A 21,678-nucleotide genomic window follows, 5' to 3' on the forward strand; every position below is an offset into this window, starting at 1 on the left:
CTATCTGTTGCTGAGTTGATGATAGAAAAGGCTTGCTATTGCTAAACCTGTTTCTTCCACCATTATTAAAGCCTTGTTGGGGCTTTTGATCCTTCCATGAGAAATTTGGATGATTTCTCCATGTTGAGTTATAGGTGTTTCCATAAGGTTCACCTAAGTAATTTACCTCTGCTATTGCAGGGTTCTCAGGATCATAGGCTTCATCTTCAGAAGATGCCTCTTGAGTACTGTTGGATGCAGCTTGCATTCCATTCAGACTCTGAGAGATCATATTGACTTGCTGAGTCAATATTTTATTCTGAGCTAATATGGCTTTCAGAGTATCAACCTCAAGAACTCCCTTCTTCATAGGCGTCCCATTGCTCACAGGATTCCTTTCAGAAGTGTACATGAACTGGTTATTAGCAACCATGTCAATGAGTTCTTGAGCTTCTGCAGGCGTTTTCTTTAGGTGAATGGATCCACCTGCAGAAGTGTCCAGTGACATCTTTGATAGCTCAGATAAACCATCATAGAATATATCCAGGATGGTCCATTCTGAAAGCATGTCAGAAGGACACTTTTTGGTCAACTGTTTGTATCTTTCCCAAGCTTCATAGAGGGATTCACCTTCTTTCTGTCTAAAGGTTTGAACATCAGCTCTAAGCTTGCTCAGCTTTTGAGGAGGAAAGTACTTGGCTAAGAAAGCCGTGACCAGCTTATCCCAAGAGTTCAGGCTGTCTTTGGGTTGAGAATCCAACCATAATCTAGCTCTGTCTCTTACAGCAAAAGGGAAAAGCATGAGCCTGTAGACTTCAGGATCTACTCCATTAGTCTTGACAGTATCACATATCTGCAAGAATTCAGTAGGAACTGAAAAGGATCTTCAGATGGAAGTCCATGAAACTTGCAGTTCTGCTGCATCAGAGAAACTAATTGAGGTTTCAGCTCAAAGTTGTTTGCTCCAATGGCAGGAATGGAGATGCTTCTTCCATGTAAATTGGAATTAGGTGCAGTAAAGTCACCAAGCATCTTCCTTACATTATTATTATTTTCGGCTGCCATCTCCTCTGCCTGTTCGAAAATTTCTGAAAGCTTATTTCTGGATTGTTGTATTTTAGCTTCTCTTAATTTTCTCTTCAGAGTCCTTTCAGGTTCTGGATCTGCTTCCACAAGAATGTTCTTATCCTTGCTCCTGCTCATATGACAAAGAAGAAGGCACAGAAAAATAATAATAATAATATAGATCCTTTATACCACAGTATAGGGATCCCTGTGTGAGTGGAAGAAGAGGGGGAGACAAAGAATGTAATATAATGGAAGAAACACAACTGTGAGGATGGAAGAGATGTGAGATGAGATGTTAGGATATGAATGAATAAATAGAATATGATGGGAGAGAGAGAATTTTCGAAAATTATTTTTGAAAAAGAGTTAGTGATTTTTGAAAATAGTTTTTGAAAAATGTTAGTAATTTTCGAAAATTAAGATTTTAAAAATTAAATTAATTAATAAATTAAAAAGAAATTTTGAAAAAGGGGAAGATATTTTCGAAAAATGAGAGAGAGAGAATTAGTTAGGTAGTTTTGAAAAAGTTAAGAAACAAACAAAAAGTTAGTTAGTTAGTTGAAAGAAATTTTGAAAAGATAAGAAGTTAGGAGGTTAGGAAAGATATTTTGAAAAGATATTTTTGAAAAAGATAAGATGAGAAGATATTTTTGAAAAGATATGATAGAAATTAGTTTTTGAAAAAAGATTTAATTTTTAAAATCACAATTAATGACTTGATTCACAAGAAATCACAAGATATGATTCTAGAACTCAAAGTTTGAATCTTTCTTAACAAGCAAGTAACAAACTTCAAATTTTTGAATCAAAGCATTAATTGATTATGTTATTTTCGAAAATTTGGTATAAAAATAAGAAAAATATTTTTGAAAAATATTTTTGGAATTTTCGAAAATAACTAAGAATTTTGAAAAAGATTTGATTTTTGAAAAAGATTTTGAAAAAGATAAGATTTTCAAATTGAAAATTTGATTTGACTCATGAGAAACAACTTGATTTTAAAAATTTTTAAAAAAAGTCAACTCAAATTTTCGAATTTGATGAGAGAAAAAGGGAAAGATATTTTTTTAATTTTTTTGAATTTTTATGAAAAACATGAAAATTATGCAATGCATGAAATTTTTAGATCAAAACAATGAATGCATGCAATAATGCTATGAATGTCAAGATGAACACCAAGAACATTATGAAGATCATGATGAACATCAAGAACACATTTTTGAAAAATTTTAATGCAAAGAAAACATGTAAGACACCAAACTTAGAATTCTTTAATGCTTAGACACTAAGAATTCAAGAATGCATATGAAAATCATGAAAAGACACAGAACAAAAAAAATCATCAAGATCAAACAAGGAGACTTACCAAGAACAACTTGAAGATCATGAAGAACACTATGAATGCATGATATTTTCGAAAAATGTTAGATGCATATGCAAGTGACACCAAACTTATGATATGACTCAAGACTCAAACAAGAAACAGAAAAATATTTTTGATTTTTATGATTTTCTAATTTTTTTGGATTTTTTTCGAAAATTATATGAAAAAGAGAAATAAGGATTCCAAAATTTTTAACATAAATTCCAGGAATCTTGCATTCTTAGTCTAAAGCTTCAGTCCAGGAATTAGACATGGCTCACTAGCCAGCCAAGCTTTCAATGAAAGCTCCAGTCCAAAACACTAGACATGGCCAATGGCCAGCCAAGCTTTAGCATGTAACACCAGAGTATATTGCTCTTGATAACAAATTGCTGCTCATCATTTATCAAGTATGTAACTTACCTCTGATGGTTTGGAAGCCTCAGTCCAAAAGAATTTAGACATGGCTTTACAGCCAGCCAGGCTTCACATGCTTCATGAAACACTAGAATTCATTCTTAAAAATCTTGAATAAAATTTTTGAAAACATTTTTATTTTTTTTTTTGAAAACAGATGAGAGATTTTAGAAATATTTTTGAAAAATTTTTGAAAAGAAAATAAAAAAAAAATTACCTAATCTGAGCAACAAGATGAACCGTCAGTTGTCCAAACTCAAACAATCCCCTGCAACGGCGCCAAAAACTTGGTGCACGAAATTGTGATGTCCAGGCTCAAACTATTCCTGGCACGTGAGCAACTTGGTACGCGTAATCGTGATTACACATTCATAATATGTCACAACTTCGATACAACTAACCAGCAAGTGCATTGGGTCGTCCAAGTAATACCTTACGTGAGTAAGGGTCGAATCCCACGGAGATTGTTGGTATGAAGCAAGCTATGGTCACCTTGTAAATCTCAGTCAGGCGGATATAAAGTGATAATGGTGTTTTCGAATATTATATAATAAAATAGGGATAGAGATACTTATGTAAATCATTGGTAGGAATTTCAGATAAGCGAATGGAGATGCTTTTCGTTCCTCTGAACCTCTGCTTTCCTGCTATCTTCATCCAATTAGTCTTACTCCTTTCCATGGCTGGCTTTATGTGATACATCACCACTGTCAATGGCTACTTTCGGTCATCTCTCGGGAAAATGATCCAATGCCCTGTCACAGTACGGCTAATCGTCTGGAGGCATCACCCTTGCCAATGGCTTCATCTTATCCTCTCAGTGAATAATATGCTCACGCACCCTGTCACGGCACGGCTATTCATCTGTCGGTTCTCGATCATGCTGGAATAGGATTTACTATCCTTTTGCGTCTGTCACTAACGCCCTGCAATCGCGAGTTCGGAGCTCGTCACAGTCATTCAATCATTGAATCCTACTCGGAATACCACAGACAAGGTTTAGACCTTCCGGATTCTCTTGTATGCTATCTTAGATCACATTTGAGGGCTGGCCATTCGGCCACGCCTGGACCTTTCACTTATGTATTTTCAACGGTAGAGTTTCTACACTCCATAGATTAAGGTGTGGAGCTCTGCTGTTCCTCAAAGATTAATGCAAAGTACTACTGTCTTCTATTCAATTCATCTTATTTCACTTCTAAGATATCCATTCGCACCCAAGAACGTGATGAAGGTGATGATTATGTGTGACGCTCATCACCATTCTCCCCTATGAGCACGTGCCTGACAAACACTTCCGTTCTACATGAAATAAGCTAGAAGGAATATCTCTTAGATCTCTTAATCGGAATCTTCGTGGCGTAAGCTAGAATGATGGCGGCGTTCAAGAGAATCCGGAAAGTCTAAACCTTGTCTGTGGTATTACGAGTAGGATTCAATGATTGAATGACTGTGACGAGCTTCAAACTCGCGATTGCTGGGCGTTAGTGACAGACGCAAAAGGAGGGTGAATCCTATTCCAGCATGATCGAGAACCGACAGATGATTAGCCGTGTTGTGACAGAGCATGTGAGCATATTTTTCACTGAGAGGAGGGGATGTAGCCACTGACAACGGTGATGCCCTTGCATAAAGCCAGCCATGGAAAGGAGTAAGATTGACTGGATGAAGATAGCAGGAAAGCAGAGGTTCAGAGTAACGAAAGCATCTCCATTCGCTTATCTGAAATTCTCACCAATGAATTACATAAGTATTTCTATCCCTATTCTATTAATTATTATTCGAAAACTCCATTATCAATTTATATCTGCCTAACTGAGATTTGCAAGGTGACCATAGCTTGCTTCATACCAACAATCTCCGTGGGATTCGACCCTTACTCACGTAAGGTATTACTTGGACGACCCAGTGCACTTGCTGGTCAGTTACACGGAGTTGTGAACCATGGTCTTGGCATCATGTTTTTGGCGCCATTACCAAGGAAAGAAAGAGCGATGAATTTTACATACTTAAAGTGTAATCACGATTCCGCGTACCAAACAGCCCTCCATACCTTTCGTACCATGGTCAGAGGGAAGATAATGTATTTCCACCTAGACAGGGTGAGAGAGATCTTCAAATTGCCTCTGCAACAAGATGATCGTGAGTCATACAACAGAAGGGTTGTAGCCAACCAAAAGCTGGATCAAGTCCTAGAGGACATATGCCTACCCGGAACTCAATGGGTTGAGAATACAAAAGGGGAGCCATGCCAGCTAAAAAGGGCCAACCTCAAGCCTATTGTTAGAGGATGGCTAGACTTCATTAGATGTTGCATACTCCCCACAAGTAACTGCTCTAAAGTCAAAATTGCAAGAGCAGTGATGATTCACTGCATCATGATGGGGAATGAGGTAGAAGTCCACCAAATAATTTTCCGTGAGATTTACAAGCTATCAAATAGAGATTCCACTAGGGCCATGCTGGCTTATCCAAATCTCATCTTTTGCCTATGCAAAGAGGCTAAGGTTAAGATCGAAGTGGACAACTTTATTCTAGTGGAAAAACCAATCACGAAGCAGGTGATGGAGAACTCCAAGATAGAAGATGATGACCTCAAAAGGAAGGCACCTGAGCCTCCCTAGGAGATCCCTCCAATGGAGTATTGGGAACAGGTGAAGGCGTCTGTAATTCACTTACAGAGCATGTTGGATCAGCTCAGAGAAGAACAGAAAGATAAAACTAGCATGATTTGCAAACTGATCAAGAAGTAGGAGAAGCAAGGACGTGAGCTGGAGGAGCTGAAGCGCCAGAAGTTTTCCCCTGAAGAGCCCAGTATCCCTCAAGTTGAAAAGCCATGCGCCCCACAGCCTAAAAAAACCAGCATCCTCCAAGCTGAAGGTTATTGGGTTTCAACTCTGTGGCTATTCTAATTCCTATCTTTCTATCTCACGTATTTCCATCCTAATTTAGAGTTGCATGATCAATAGTAGTAATTAAGTCTTTATTTATATTTTATTTTATGTCTTTTAATTTTTAGGATTAGATAAGCATTAGTAGTAATTAAGTAATTTTTAATTTTTCCAATTAGCTATAAATTATTTCTCTTATCATGTTGCAAAAAGAAAAAGAAAAAGCATGTTGCAAAAAAATTATATGCATGCGAAAAAGAGAGAATATGGAAAAAAAAAAGCAGAAAAATCTATTACTGCAAAAAAAATGCAGGAAAAGGAGGGCAGATTGAAAAAGCCAATAATTCTTTAAACCAAAAGGCAAGGGTATAAAAGGGTCTCAAGTCTTTGAGCATTAGTGGATAGGAGAGCCTAAAGGAATAAAATCCTGGCCTAAGCGGCTCAGCCAAGCTATCCCTAACTATGTGCTTATGGCATAAAGGGGTCAAGTGAAAAGCTTGAGACTGAGCAGTTAAAGTCATAGCCCAAAGCAAAAAGAGTGTGCTTAAGAACTCTGGACACCTCTATCTGGGGACTCTAGCAAAGCTGAGTCAGAATCAGAAAAGGTTCACCCAGTTAAAATGTTTGTGGCATTATTGTATCCGGTAGTAATACTGAAAAAACAATGTGCTTAGGGTCACAGCCAAGACTCTGAAAGCTGTGTTCAAGAATCAAAAAGAGCTGAACTAGAAGAATCAATAATATCATCTGGATTCTAAGTTTCTAAAGATGTCATCCATTCTGATTTTCAATGGATAGTGAGATGCCAAGACTATTCAGAAACAAAAAGCTACTAAGTCCCGGTCATCTAATTGAAACTGAGCTTCAATGGAAACTTAGAAATTTATTGCATCCTAATCTTCTTTTCATCCTATTTTATTTTTAGTTGCTTGGGGACAAGCAATAGTTTAAGTTTGGTATTGTGATGAGCGGATATTTTATATGCTTTTTGGCATAGTTTTCACGTAGTTTTTAATAGGTTTTATTTAGTTTTTATTAAGTTTTTACAGGTTTTAGTGTTAATTTCACATTTTTGGATTTCACTTTGAGTTTGGGCATTTTTGTATCATTTCAGGTATTTTCTGGCTGAAATTGAGAAGCTGGAGCAAAAGTCTAATTCAGAGACAAAGAAAGCATTTCAGATGCTGTCCAGATCTGACCTCCTTGCACTCAGAAGAGATTTTTTTGGAGCTACAGAAGTCCAAATTAAGCATTCTCAACGGCTGTGGAAGGCTAACTTCCAGAGCTTTCCAACAATGTATAATAGTCTATACATTGTTTCAGACTAGAAGGCCCAAAACTGGTGTCCAACGCCAACTTCCTGCCCCCTTTCTGGCGTACAGCACCCAAGGAGCAGAGCCCAATGTCCAAACACCCAGAGAGGACCCCCTAGCACGTGGATCTCATAGCACGTGGATCTCATCAAAGCTCAGTCCAAACACTCATCAAGTGGGCCCCAGAAGTGGATTTTAGCACTAAAAGACTGTTTTACCCTTACTAGTCATTAGCTTAGTATTTAAGGGATTTTATATATGTCATTCGAACATCTTTACCATCATACAAGTTTACCATTGTATTTTCTTCTCAGTATGAGTTTCTAAACTTCCTAGGTTGAGGGGAGGAGCCCTACTGAGTCCTATGAATTAATAAAAGTATTACTATTTCTTCTTCGATCCGTGTTTGATCTATCTCTAAGATGTATATCCGATCTTCGTCGTGGTGAATAAGATGATCTGACAAATTAGCTCTATTCATCACATTAAGACGAACGTGCCTAACAAACACCCGCGTCTACTTGGGTTCGTGTGAATACGTGATTGGAAAGCACGAGCCAATAGCTATGTTTATACATCTCTCAGACGGTTAATCCACGACTTCGTTGGGGACTTCTCGAGACACCAGTTTAGCCAATTTTTGGGGAGATTAGGGTCTCTGTGGCATAGGCTAGAATCCATAGAAGAAGCGTTCTCTGATCCGGAAGATTCGACCTTGTCTGTGGCTCTTTGAGTAGGATCGCCAGGAGAATGACTTGCTAAGCGCTTCACCCTTCGTCAAATTGGATGACCATGGCTAATGGCGTTCAATTTGTAGCCGAGGAGATCAATGGCCACGGCCCATGGCGTTGATCACATACACCTTGCCATAGAAGAGATCACTCACAAGCAAGGAAGATAGTAATACCAAAGTTAATTCAGAAAGGCTAAGCAACTCCAAACCTTAACTATTCTCTTTTCATAGTTTACACGACTTCTGAGTTCTAATTCCCCTGTTTATTTATTCCTTTTATTTTTATGCAATTAAAAATAACATACCAACATCTCCTACTCTTTCTTCTGCCTAACTAAGACCAGCAGGATAACCATAACTTGCTTCAAACCACAATCTCTGTGGGATCGACCCTGACTTGCTCAGGTATTACTTGGATGACCCACTGCACTTGCTGGTACAACAGTACGAAGGTATGGGGATTCGTGCTACCACCAACTTGAATTGTATGCCTAATTGGATAACATGCCTAATTGCCTATTTGAATTACTTGACATACATTCCTATACTTGTGTTTTACTTGCATTGTATTAATTGTGTATTCTACTAGGGTTGAGGAGGTTCGGAAGGCGGTGGTGATAGAATCGCATGGAGGATAGGTTGGTGAAGGCTGTGGGACAGCGGAGAATTGTTAGTTTAGAAAATGCACTAAGTTAGATTACCCCTTTATTATGTTATGTTTTTAAGTTATCTTTTAATCTTTTAGTTATGCTTTAAGATGAATCTTGCGATGGATATGAGGTTCTAGGATTGCCTCTGGCGTCCCGGAGTTTTATATCTTACATCATTGGGCACTGTTACTATATTTAGAACCTCCGGCTCTCATACCATATTATGTTGTTATTTTTCAGATGCAGGTCGCAACCCACCTCGGTGAGTTGTTTTGGTGCTGACAGAGCGGAGGATATTTACCTTGTTTTGAATTTTTTTGAATATTTTGTTTAAGATCTCTCACTTTTGTTTTCATTTTTGCCTAGAGGCTTACTTTGAGAGAAAGTTTGTATAAGCTGTTTTATCCATTTAGACTCTGTATGTCTGTATATAACTAGCCGGCTTAAACTCCGCGGGCGACGGCTAGACCCTTATGACTATTATACTCTCTTATATACTTATATCTTGTTATCCGGTATCTATATTTTGTGCCTTATGTTTGTGGCTTCGTGTGAACGTTTCACATTTTTGTAACTCTCAGTTTTTGAGCTTATTTCTTCATCGGGCTTCTAAAATTATTATTTCTTTCTATATATGATATATGTATAAGCTTTAGGATTGCGGTAACCTCTGATTAACCTTTGCTTTATGGTTAGAGGTAAGGCTTAGGGTAATTATGATGTTACAGTGGCAATCAAGAAATTAGGAGATGTGTTCCCCAATCCGAATTTCAGTCTATTTTGATGACGTGCCACTCTTCTGAATATGGTGGGCACTTTGGTCCTCAACAAACTGTAAGAAAAGTCTTAGACTGCGAATTTTAGTGGCTCACACTCTTCAAGGATGCAAACCTCTTTTGCAATTCTTGTCACCAATGCCAAAGATTTGCGAACATATCCAAGAGGGATGAAATGCCCCAATAACTTATGTTGTTTTACCATATTCAAGAGAAGAGAATTTCGGGTTAGAGACCAAGTGCTCCTCTATAACTCAAGATTACGGTTGATAACCAGTAAGTTGAGGTCGAGATGGGTTGGGCCTTATGTGGTGGAGAAAGTTGAACCATATGGTGTTGTCTTCTTGAGCCATCCCTCAATCCCTAACTTCTTCAAGGTGAATGGTCACTGATTAAAACTTTATCATGGTGTGAAGGTCAAGAACAACAAAGAGTTGGAGATCTTTCTCTTGAAGGATCCTCCGGAGGAAGAGAATTGAGCATTATGGCTGTCCAGCCTAAGGATGTTAAAGAAAAGTGCTTGGTGGGAGACACCCCACCATGGTATGATCTTCCATTTTCCTTTGTTTTCATGTGAATACTTGCTTGAATTTGTTAAAATTTGATTATTTTGGATCTTTAATTGTTTTAGTTTCCTTTTGTCTAGGTGGATAATTGCTTTAGGAACTTTGTTTTGCTTGTTTTAGGCCTTAAAGAATAGAAATTGGTAGTATCTTTTGTGGAGTAGCCTCTAAGAGGGTAAAACAAAAATTTTTGGTTCCTATTGGCCCGTGATACGATGGGATCGACCGAGAGAACGGATTCGAATTTTCACACAAAAATAGGATTGACGTTGCAAGCATAGGCCAAACCCAACAGTCGATCATCGATCAAATTAGAAATTCCAAAGATGTGTCACAATTAAAAACTAATTCAAAATCGAGAGTATTTGACTTCCAGGTCGTCTCCCAAGGAGCACTTGAGAACAATGAGTGTGTGATTCCGGTTGTAGTGATCAAGGGGTTGTCAAAGAAGAAATGAGCATATAAAGCAATAAAAGAACATGCAAACTTGTAATGATTGAACTAATGAAGAAATTAAAGAACGGACTATGTAATATAAACAAGTAAAGTATAAAAGAGATTAACATAGAAGTGTATGAAAGATTAAAAACATAAAAAGAGTCTTGGCCTGGAGTGAGCTAAGGGTGCTTTCCTTGTTGGAACCACAACTATGACAATTATGATAGATTAGTCTCACTTGATCAACCCTCACATTGGAAGGTAAGTTAAATGAGCATAAGTGTTCTTAACCCCCAAATCCTAAATTGCTTGCTAATTGCCTTATCAAGAAATTAGCATTAGAGGGAACAAGAACAATTAACAATCCAAGAATTGACACTAAATGTTAGACATTCCAACTCTAGGAACCCAGTTGCTCACTTTATCCAAGCCAAGAGCAAAAAATTTAGCCTAAAACCATGTTTGACATTTTGTCAAACACTTGGTGGCCAAAAACCTTAAACATGGGAAAAATAAGAAAAGGCTTGAAACTAAAAGTAACAATTGATCTCAATCAACAAGAATAACACAAGAAAGCATGAAACAAACATCAAACATCAAATTCATCAACAAGAAATTTAAATTGCAAGAGAGAAGTAAAATTGAACTATAACTTGAATTAGAAGAAAGAGTAAGAATAATGTAACTTTAAAGAGTAATAACAAGAGAATACTTACAATGAAAGCTAGAAAAATCCAAGATAAAAAATGGAAATGGCACTTAAATGTATAACCTAGTATAAACCCTAATAGAGATGATGAAAAACTTAGAGAAATACTAAACTAAAAGCTTCCTATTACTACTCCTAAACTATACTAATGATATGCTATGTTCTTTCCTTCATTTCCCTTCCAATATGAGCTAAAAAACTTCAAAAATGGGTCTCCAAAGCCTCCAAATCGCGAGTCACATGCCCTTTTAATGAAGTCATGCGCGGACACCTATGCGGACGCACAGATGCATGCGTCCGCACACATTGTGAAAATCCCTTCCTGTGCGTACGTATAAGTAGCTGTGCGCACGCACACTAGGCGATGCCTGGTTAGACGCACGACGCGCTCAAAACGATCTACGCGCTCTGATTGGGCAGCTGTGCGTACGCATAAGTAGCTGTGCGCACTCACACGTCTCTGAACTTATCTTCTTTGATTCTTCATATTTCCTCCACTTTGCATGCTCTTCTTCCATTTTCTCCAACCCATTCCTATCTTATACACCTAAAATCACTCACAAACAACATCAGGGCATCAAATGGAAGGAAAATGGAATAAAATAGATTAAATTTGGCACAAAAGAGTATATTTTCATAATCAAACACAATTTGGGAGGAAAGTTCAAAAGCATGCCATTCAAGGGAATAAGTGCAAGTTTATGTGATGAAAATCCATTCAATTCTAACCAAAAATCATCATCAAATATGTATTCATCAATTCCCCCACACTTAAACATTAGCATGTCCTCATGCTAAACACAAGCAAAGGAGATAGATGAAAGGGAAAATGACTTATGCTATATACTACTTAAATGCATGCAACTATCCTAAGGCTTATCTCCAATATGTCACTACAAGAAAAACACCCATTCAGGTACACTTGAAAAGTGTAGCCAAAAGTGAAAAAAAATGATGCCTTAGGCTACGGCTACGCTTTTTGGGCTACGGCTACGCTTTTTGGGGTGATTCCTATTCGGCCGTTGCCTATTCTCAAAGGCTACGCTTTTCTGCACCAAAGGCTACGCTTTTAGTGTTTGGGAATAGGGTGCACTTTTCAAGTGATGCTGTCCAGGACCAAAGGCTACGTTTTTCAGCTTTCATTTTTACCAGAATAGGCTACGCTTTTCAACGCTACTACATCACTTGTAAAGCGTAGCCACATTGTATACCATAACTACTCTATATAAGTGTAGTCTTAGGTCCCTCATTATTTTTTTTTTAAATTTTCTACATATATATATTCTAATAGTTTTTTTCTATAACCTAATATTTAGTAATATGATTATGTATAATCTTTCATTTTAAATTAAATTAGTCAAATATTATAAAATAAAAATAAGTACACAATAATACTATATAATATTCTTCAAATAATAAAAATTATCCTTAAACAAATATATTTATAATGAACCAAAAGTATTAAAATGATCATAATTTTGAATATTCATACATCTCATATTAAAATAAAAAGAAGATAAGTAAAATTAAATTAGCTTCTACAAAATAAATAGAGTTATCCCTTAGCACATCTATAATACACTGTTCTTTATATAATTGTTTTCATGAACAGAAATATACTAGTCCAGGAACTTAGGCCCTCTATTAATTAGTTCTTCCTTTGTCTCTCTAGCATTAGCCTTCCACCAAATATACTCATTGCTATTTATCTGAAAACAATAAAAAGACATTTAGCATAAAGAAATGCGCCATTTTGTACCAAACCACAAGGGTTCTTAAATCAAAGTCATAAATTCTAGGTACTTGGCAGTGTAAAATCAATTGTAAAAAGCAACAATTGAACAAATACAGAGCAACACCATGCACTTTTGCGCCAAATAGAAACTGAAAATAGAGAAAATAAAATAGAAGCCTATGCAACTTAATTCCTTATTTTGAAAGCATGATAAGAAGTGAAGCAAAAGACAAATACTAATCAGCAACATTGACAAACTTCACAGAGACATTAAAATAAATGAGCACTAAATCTTAGCAATCATAACTGTTTATACTCTAACTATATCAGAATTACAAATTGAGCAAGTAATATAATATAACTTGAAATACTAACAACAGAAATAGCAGAAAGCACTTCTCCAAAAGAACTTTGTACAACAGTAACAAGGGCGTACCTTGGGACAACTGGGGCAAGAACAAGTGCAGGATTTTGGGAGAATGCACCAGTTTCCGAAATATCAGAATTGCATGGCCTGCAGCAGTGATACAAATAAAATTAGGAATCGCTCAGTTTCAATCTTCAAAGCTAAACAATATTAACATACTATTCATATGTGAAAATCAAAGAAAGAAAGGCACAGTTACGGCAACAACATTGAAGAGTGTAATAGGATTAAGGTTAATAACTCAGTGCAGTACTACAATTAATAGTCAAGACCTAAATGCTGAAGTAGGTTAGGACATTACCAATAATTTAGAATGTCACTTAGAAACTTTTCTGAAGTAGGTTAGGACATTACCAAAATATATACGCATTGAAAAACCTAAGCAATGTGCATTAAGAGATTCAGAATTTGCATTAAGAATCATACCCAGAGAAGCTAACGATACTAAAAAGAGAAAAATATTGGTACTTATCATAAGTTCATAATACCAAAATAGCAACGGTGTTTTCTTCAGTGTTCTCTCCCACCCTCAACCTTGCTGTCTTCTTCTCATTCTTGTTCTGTTTCCTCCAATAAGTATTATTACAGTTACAGAAGGAGAAGGACACAACACAAGAAGAAGAACAGTGAGAGTGAGAGGTAGCAGTAGCAGTAGCAATAGTAGTAGCAGCTCCTCCAATGAAAAGGACAAAGAAGATTCACATTCTGATTCTTTCAACCCTTTTGGATTTGTGACCGATAACCCTTCAAGCCAACAAGCAATGAATTGTATAAGGAACACATTTAATCAACAATTCTAATTCCCTAAACTAACCAGAGATCTAGAACCAGTTAGACAATCGCAGACATTGATAAAACTATTATTTCCTCTAACAGCAAGAAATCATCATTAATTCATTATTTATTGACAGCATCAATTGAATAAAACAAGCGAAATAGAAACTGCATATCACTGAATCTAGTTGTGTAAATACTACTAAATAGCCAAGTAAAACACTGCACCTGAATCCCGAGAGCCCATTTTCTCTCAACAGGGATCTGTGGTCTCATTCCTACTTGATAGTCCATATAACCTAGAAGGTACCCAGCAACTGGAGAAGAAACTTCACTGGAATGATTACGATTGAAACCAGCATCCTAAACAGTTACATTATAAAACCAAAAATAAGCTTTGAACAATATCCTATTCGAAAAGAGAAAACAAAGAAATCTAATACCAAGAACAGAAAATCTACAATTCCAGCACAAAATCCATAAGAACTCATTCTAGCTAGAAAGATAGATTCCATCACATGGAGTGTAGAAAGAAATACTGGGCTGCTTCCCATTTGACATGGGTATAAAGTTAGAAGCAAGTTAAAAAGTCAGATCACTTCATTTAAGATGGACAAGTGAAGAGATCTTGAGCAATTAGAGAGGAAAGAAACCCACCATAGTCTCTTAAACTATTTGACATAGCAATTGCAACAGCACTCAACAGCCTAGAATCAAAGAAAACAGCAAAATTCCATTAATAGAAATGTAAAGAATAGGAAAACACACTTGGTATACTAAACTGATAATATCTTAGAACTGCTATTAAAAATTTCAATATTCATACTAGCAGCAACTAAACAAACTGTATTTACCACCAGATAATCCAAATCAAACATATAATTTATTTAAAAGGAAAGTTATTTCTTAAATTTAAATCCCGAAACTTGAAATTAAACCAGCATACCAAGAAATTGTTAGGACCATCAGCCATCCAGAGACGATAAATTGCCTCAATTTTAGAAATGAACCTACAAGCTGCCAGTTTTGCCTCTCCACCGCAGCTTCAGACATTCTCCAGCACTGCCCAAACAGGTCATCAGCAGTGATATGGTATAACTACTGCATACTCAGATACTCTAACCATGACTTCTATGGTAACCTTACAATGACTCCATCATGGCAAACTCTTGGGACCAAGAACAGCACCAACAGCACACAAGAACTCCAGAAAGCAGAGACTTATATGCAGAGCTTGATAAAGAATGCTACTGCAGAGAGCAATTACCTGTTGTATGCAGTGGGTGAGTTCAATGCTGGTGGTTCATTAGGGAAAAGGTATGGATTGGTGCAGTGTACTAGGGACCTTACTAGTGACAAGTGTAGGCAGTGTTTGAATGCTATGTTGGATCAAGTTCCTAAATGCTGTGTTGCAAAAGTTGGATGGCAAGTTGGATCTCCAAGCTGTTTGACAAGGTATAATGATTATATGTTCTACAAGATTCAAGGATCTTCTCCTTTGCCTAATTCAGGTAACTAATTATTTTTATTAATTACTTGTAGAGTATATATTCCTCTATATATATGGATATATATGAGCAATTAAATTCAACTTGTTGACTTATGCTATTATTGCAGCCAAGAACAATTCAAGCAAGACAAAAACTGTGATCATCATCATAGCGTGTGTGTTGGTGCCAGTAGTGCTACTAATTTCTGGCATCTACTTATTATGGAGGAAGAATCAAATAAACAATGGTAACTAACACTATTAAGTTCTCTAAGCTCATTTTAAGTACTTGCCTATATCAATAAACATTATAAACTCATATAACAAAGTTTTTTTATCTGTAGATGCATTATTGCCAGAGGACACTCCTATATCAATACAGTATAACTCTCAAGAAGGTCAAGGACACGAAACATTGAATGCTGACTTTCCTACCGTTCCTCTGATTTGGATTCGACAGAGCACTAATAACTTTTCAAATTCTTGCAAATTAGGGGAAGGAGGTTTTGGTCCCGTTTATAAGGTATCACTGAATATTTCAATGTGGAAATCAAACTATATATGCATATAATTTTTTTTTGTTAGAAAATTTATTCAAAACAAACTGATAAGGACTAATAAATTTATTCAAAACAAACTGATACAGAACAGAGAATTTACCTCGTGACACGGGATACTCCCTTCGAGCTCCTTGGCGGCGGAACAGCAGCCCGACGGTGGCAGAACAGCGAAGGCAACAAGCCCTAGCAATGGCGGTGGAGTTTCAGCGGCGACCGAGCACCCCCTTTTTCTCTACTCCCTCGCGTTTTCTCTCTTCCTCGAGCTCTCTTTCACTGGCGCTTGATAACGAAAACGATGGCGGCGGAGCCCTAGGCAGTGTCGTCCTTTCTTTCCTTCCTTCCCCTCTCCTCTCTTCTTCTCTTCTTCCTGTGCTCCCCCTTTCTGAGTTTTTCTCTTTCGTGTGTGTGAGTTGAGGGAGGATGAGAGTGCGTGAGTGAAGCTGAATGTATACGAAGAGGGCAAAAAATTTTTATTAAGTGTTTATTTGGTTTTTTTATATTAGACAACATGTTAAAAGCGCACCTGAAACATGACAAACAAGCTACGCTTCAAAAACGCTTTTTTTGATGTAAAGAGTGAGTCCATAGCTTTTAAGATAAGGCTATGCTTTATAAGTGATTTCTATAATACCTAAGGCTACACTTTTTAAATGATGCCATAATTGTGTATCTTTTTCTCTTATAAAAAGGCAACACGGAGAAAAGCGTAGCCTATTCATAGAATAGGCTACGCTTTTCAAATGTAGCTTAAAAAAAGTGTGGCTGAATGGGTATTTTTCTTGTAGTGTGTACTATGATGAGAGTTGGTAGAAACAAACCATGAAATTCCAATCCATCACAAGAAAACTTTAGGGCCAATGCAAAGAGTTCATGCACTAAGATCAATGTCCGAAGAATTGAATTGAAGTTATCAAAACTATCCAATTAAACAACTTGTAAGAGGATACAATATGAGGCGTAAGAACATAGAATTGAGCGATCAAACCCCTCACTGGATGTGTATCCACTCAATTTGCTCAGTCTTTAGGGTTAACCACTCAATTTTTCTTTTATCATACTTTTCAAAGATTTGCAAGTCATCTAACAATCAACTAGTATTTAATGCATGAATAACAAATATTATGAGGTCTTTAGAGGGATATAATGGGGCTAGGGTTTAGGTAGGATGAAATATGGTTGAGTGGACTTAAAGAATTAGTTCTTTGATTAGCTTGAGTGTCCACCTAATCCTATCTCACTTATGTACTCATAACAATACAACCTTTCTACCCATTTTCTTTTTCTATCTCACCTCACTCATGCATTTTCTTTTCAAACATGGCATATGCATCCTTTATTTACTCTTTATTTCATACTTTGTTATGTGCAAGTTTTTTTTTTAAAATTGAACTATGAATGCATATGTTTCAATTAATGAAATGCATGAGCATTACCTAATTGCCAAAAAATTTTTGCATGCTTTATTTCCATCCTCTGAGCCATTCCTGCCCTGTAATCTCTGAAATCACTTAACACACATATCAAGGCATCTAATGGTGATAAGAGAGGATTAATATTAGCAATATAAAGGCCAAAGAAGCATGTTTTCAATCAAAGCACATAATTAGGAAGGAAAATGTAAAATCATGCAAATAGTATGAATAAGTGGGTAAAGAGTAGATAAAAACCACTCAATTAAGCACAAGATAAACCATAAAATAGTGGTTTATCAACCTCCCCACACTTAAACACTAGCATGTCCTCATGCTAAGCTCAATAGAAACTATAAAGGGGTGAAGAGGAATAGTAGAATGTATGAAATGCAACCTATGAATGCAACTACATACAAAATGTTTCTACCTACTCAGTTAAAAGTAAACAAATCCTTCAAGAAGAAATATAAACTGGATTTCACTAATTCAAATCATGAAAATGAAGTACAAATAGACTTGCAAGAAGAAAATAGCTCATGAAAGCAGGGAACAAGGAATTGAGCATCGAACCCTCACTGGTAGTGTATACACTCTAATCACTCAAGTGTTTAAGGTTCGATTCTCTCAATTCTCTACTAACCTTGCTTTCTAAGGCTTGCTCTTCATCTAACAATCAACAAAAATTTAATACAAAAATACACATATCAAGAGGTCTTTTAAGGGTTGTAATGGGGTTAAGGTCAAGGTAGGATTGTATTTGGTCAAGTGGACTAAAATCTGAATCCTTAATTAACTTAAACTTTCCACCTAACTTTAGACAATCCATGTAATCACAATACAAATTCTAACTATCCATCAACCATGTTTTCCACATTATTCATGCATTCTAATTCTAAGTACCATACATATGCATTGCTTTCACCACCTACTTTGGGGCATTTTGTTCCCTTTCTCTTATTTGCACTTTTTCTTTTCTTTTTCTCTCTTTTTTTTAATATATATATATATATATATATATATATATTTTTCTTTTTCTTTTATTTTTCTCAATGCATATGATTAATTTATTGAATGCATGAACATGTCCTAAACATTTCTTTCACATTTTTAGAAAATTCTAACATACTCAATTCTCAAACCAAATATTTCCAAACCCAATTTCCCACACTTAAATCATAAGCACTCTCACTAGTCTAAGCTAACTAAGGATTCAAATTAAGGACATTATTGTTTTCTGCTTAGAGTTAATGATGTGCTAAAGTAAAGAACAAAGGGGTAAAATAGGCTCAAATTGGTTTGCAAAGGATAATGAAAGGTAAGGCCATATGGGTATGTAAGCTCAGTGAAACAAAGGCCTCAATCATGTAAGTGTATGCATACATCAAATTATGGAAATATAGAATTAAGCAAGACAAAGATAATAATTTTAGAGAGAAAAATACACACTAAAAATAAAATATTGGTTGATAAAATGCAACCAATTCAAATAGGCTCAAAATCTCATAGGTTTTGTGTGTTCGAGCTCTAAACCATGTTCCAGTATAATATTTCTTCAAACAAGTGTAACATTAAATTTTATTCAAATTAGTGAAATGCTCTTAAAAGGTTTTCTTGAAAAAGAAAATATTACTTCAACCAAGTGGTAAAATATGCACAAAATCAAATAAATATGCAATTAAACATGCAAATGCAACAACTAACAAGGAAAATAAAACATTGGTGTTTGAGAAGGAAATACTAACCCATGGAGATCGGTATCGACCTCCCCACACTTAAAGATTGCACCGTCCTCGGTGCAGTCTGAGATTTGCAGGTGGACGGGTTGTTCCAACTGATGCTTTTCTTCAAGGATTGTACAGATGGACTTGTTTGTCTCCCTATGTAAACGTCTTCCACTTCCCTTCCGGGTGGCCATCCTGAAAGAAAGAGGGAAGAAACGTAATCCAGTAATAGAGATAAGAAAATAAGTGAAGTATAGGTGGGTTGATGCCAAATGAAAAGGGTTTCATGTACATGGAAGCTTCAACATGCAAATGAGAAAACAGTAGAAGTACATGGCAAATCAGGAATGCAAAAATTTGCAAAAATAGGGAAGAGAGTGTGGGTAAGGAGAGATAATAAAAATTCATGTCAATGTAAAAGTAATACAGGTATAAAAGATTGGCATTGATATAAATAATATTACCTATCCAGAATAAAACAAGTCACTAAGCAGCCAAAATAATTCAAGAGAAGATGCAACAGTTAAATAAGAAAATTTTAACACCAAAGGAAAAATAATGAATTTAGAAAAGAAAACAAAAATATGCACAAAATTAAGATGCAATGAATGAAATATGCAAATAAATTAAGTAAAATAAAATAAAAGATAAGAAGAATGAGAAGGGAAAGAAGGAAAGAAGAAGTAAGTAAGGAAGGAGGGAGGAAAAATTAGGATTGGGGGAGAAAAGATAAGATATTTAGCAAATTAGGATAAGCTGTGCGGCGCAAGCGACGCGGTTACGTAGGGCACGCGGTCGCGCGGCTTGCGCTTAAACTGATTGATGCGGTCGCGTCGGTCATGCGGTCGCGTGACCCGTTTTCTGCTACTGGCACGAGGGCAGCCTCGCACTCGCACAACTCTCTGTTCAAAATCATTAGTTGCCAAATATTGGGTGACGCGATCGCATGGGGCATGCGATCGCGCGAGTGGCCACTTAGTAGGATGTGACGCGGCCGCGTGGGGCACGCGGTCGCGTGAGATGGACTGCGTGTCCAGCGGCAGTCCAGCACCACTCTAGCACAACTTTTGGCTGTGCACCATTATTATGTCAAAATCCTGGTCACACGGCCGCGTGGGGCACACGGTCGCGTGGGAGGCCATTATTCCCATATGACGTGGTCGCGTCAGCGACGCGGTCGCATGGGACGATTTGTGCTATTGGCACGCCTCCAGCCATGCTCTCGCGTGACTTTCTATTTGTTTTCTTTTCTTCCCATTGCACCGGTGACGCGGACGCGTCAGCGACGATGCCGCGTCGCGTGCGTGCTTTTTTTTTTTATGATCTGAAAAATGAAGAATGCAGTGTTAATATGAATGTGATGCAAAACTCCAGGTTCAATATAATAAAATAAAATAAAACTAGAAAACAAATAAAACTAAATAAAAATGAAAAAGAAACGATTATACCATGGTGGGTTGTCTCCCACCTAGCACTTTTAGTTAAAGTCCTTAAGTTGGACATTTGATGAGCTTCCTGTTATGGTGGCTTATGCTTGAACACATCCAGGAATCTCCACCAATGTTTGTGATTCCAGTAACCTCCGGGGTCCCAAACTAGGCGCAAAAAGCCTTCAAGTAAGTTAAAGCAAGTGACCAGTTGAGATTTACACCAACCTTTGCATTTAAACTTAAAGCTTCCAACCATGATGAACCTTGCAGGACAATTCTTACCACTGACCATCTTCCTCTTACTATTAATGCCACAAAGAGCTCTAAGTTGACCATCCGTCTCCAGTAGCCCATATTCAAGTGGGATTAGAAAGCTAAGAGATATGAAATTTACCCACTTGAATGTTGTGAAGGATGATGGCAACTTAGGGGGAGGTATTTTCAATGAAATTGCAAGCTCCACTCTCTTGTGCTCTTCTATGATAATTACCACCTCTTTGCAAGCTTCTTCGATTTCAACCTCTTCCTCTTGGTAGCTTTCTTCCAATTCAATCTCCTCTTCATTGCTTTCCAAGGGCATGGGAGGTTGTGCTTCTTCTTCTTGAATCCCCATCTCTTGATCAACCTCTTCCAAGTCTTCAACTGTGATATGCATTGGAGGTTGTACACTGATGAGCGGATATTTTATACGCTTTTTGGGGTTAATTTCATATAGTTTTTAGTGTGTTTTAGTTAGTTTTTAGTTTATTTTCAGTAGTTTCTAGGAAAAATTCATATTTCTGGACTTTACTATGAGTTTTTGTATTTTTCTGTTATTTTAGGTATTTTCTGGCTGAAATTGAGGGAGCTGAGTAAAAATCTGATTCAGGCTGAAAAAGGACTGCTGATGCTGTTGGATTCTGATCTCCCTGCACTAAAACTGGATTTTCTAGAGCTACAGAACTCCGAATGGCGCGCTTCTAATTGCGTTGGAAAGTAGACCCCCAGGGCTTTCCAGAAATATATAATAGTTCATACTTTTCTCAAGGATAGACGACGTAAACTGCTGTTCAACGCCAGTTCTATGTTGCAGTCTGGCGTCCAGCGCCAGAAACAAGTTACAAGTTGGAGTTCAACGCCAGAAATAGGTTACAACCTGGCGTTGAATGCCCAAAACAGCCCAGGCACGTGAGAAGCTTAAGTCTCAGCCCCAGCACACACCAAGTGGGCCCCAGAAGTGGATTTCTGCGC

The 21,678-nt window shown here is 37.0% G+C and overlaps 1 non-coding gene across 1 annotated transcript; it reads left to right on the top strand.

The window, feature by feature from the left end:
- The first annotated feature begins 541 nt into the window (after nt 1-541).
- LOC112738519 (small nucleolar RNA R71) lies at nt 542-649 on the top strand. Its single transcript, XR_003169476.1, has one exon. It is a non-coding gene; the product is annotated as a small nucleolar RNA R71 (small nucleolar RNA).
- Nucleotides 650-21,678: the final 21,029 nt, after the last annotated feature.

This window comes from Arachis hypogaea, chromosome 13, assembly GCF_003086295.3.
Source record: "Arachis hypogaea cultivar Tifrunner chromosome 13, arahy.Tifrunner.gnm2.J5K5, whole genome shotgun sequence".
Classification (NCBI taxonomy): Eukaryota; Viridiplantae; Streptophyta; class Magnoliopsida; order Fabales; family Fabaceae; genus Arachis; species Arachis hypogaea.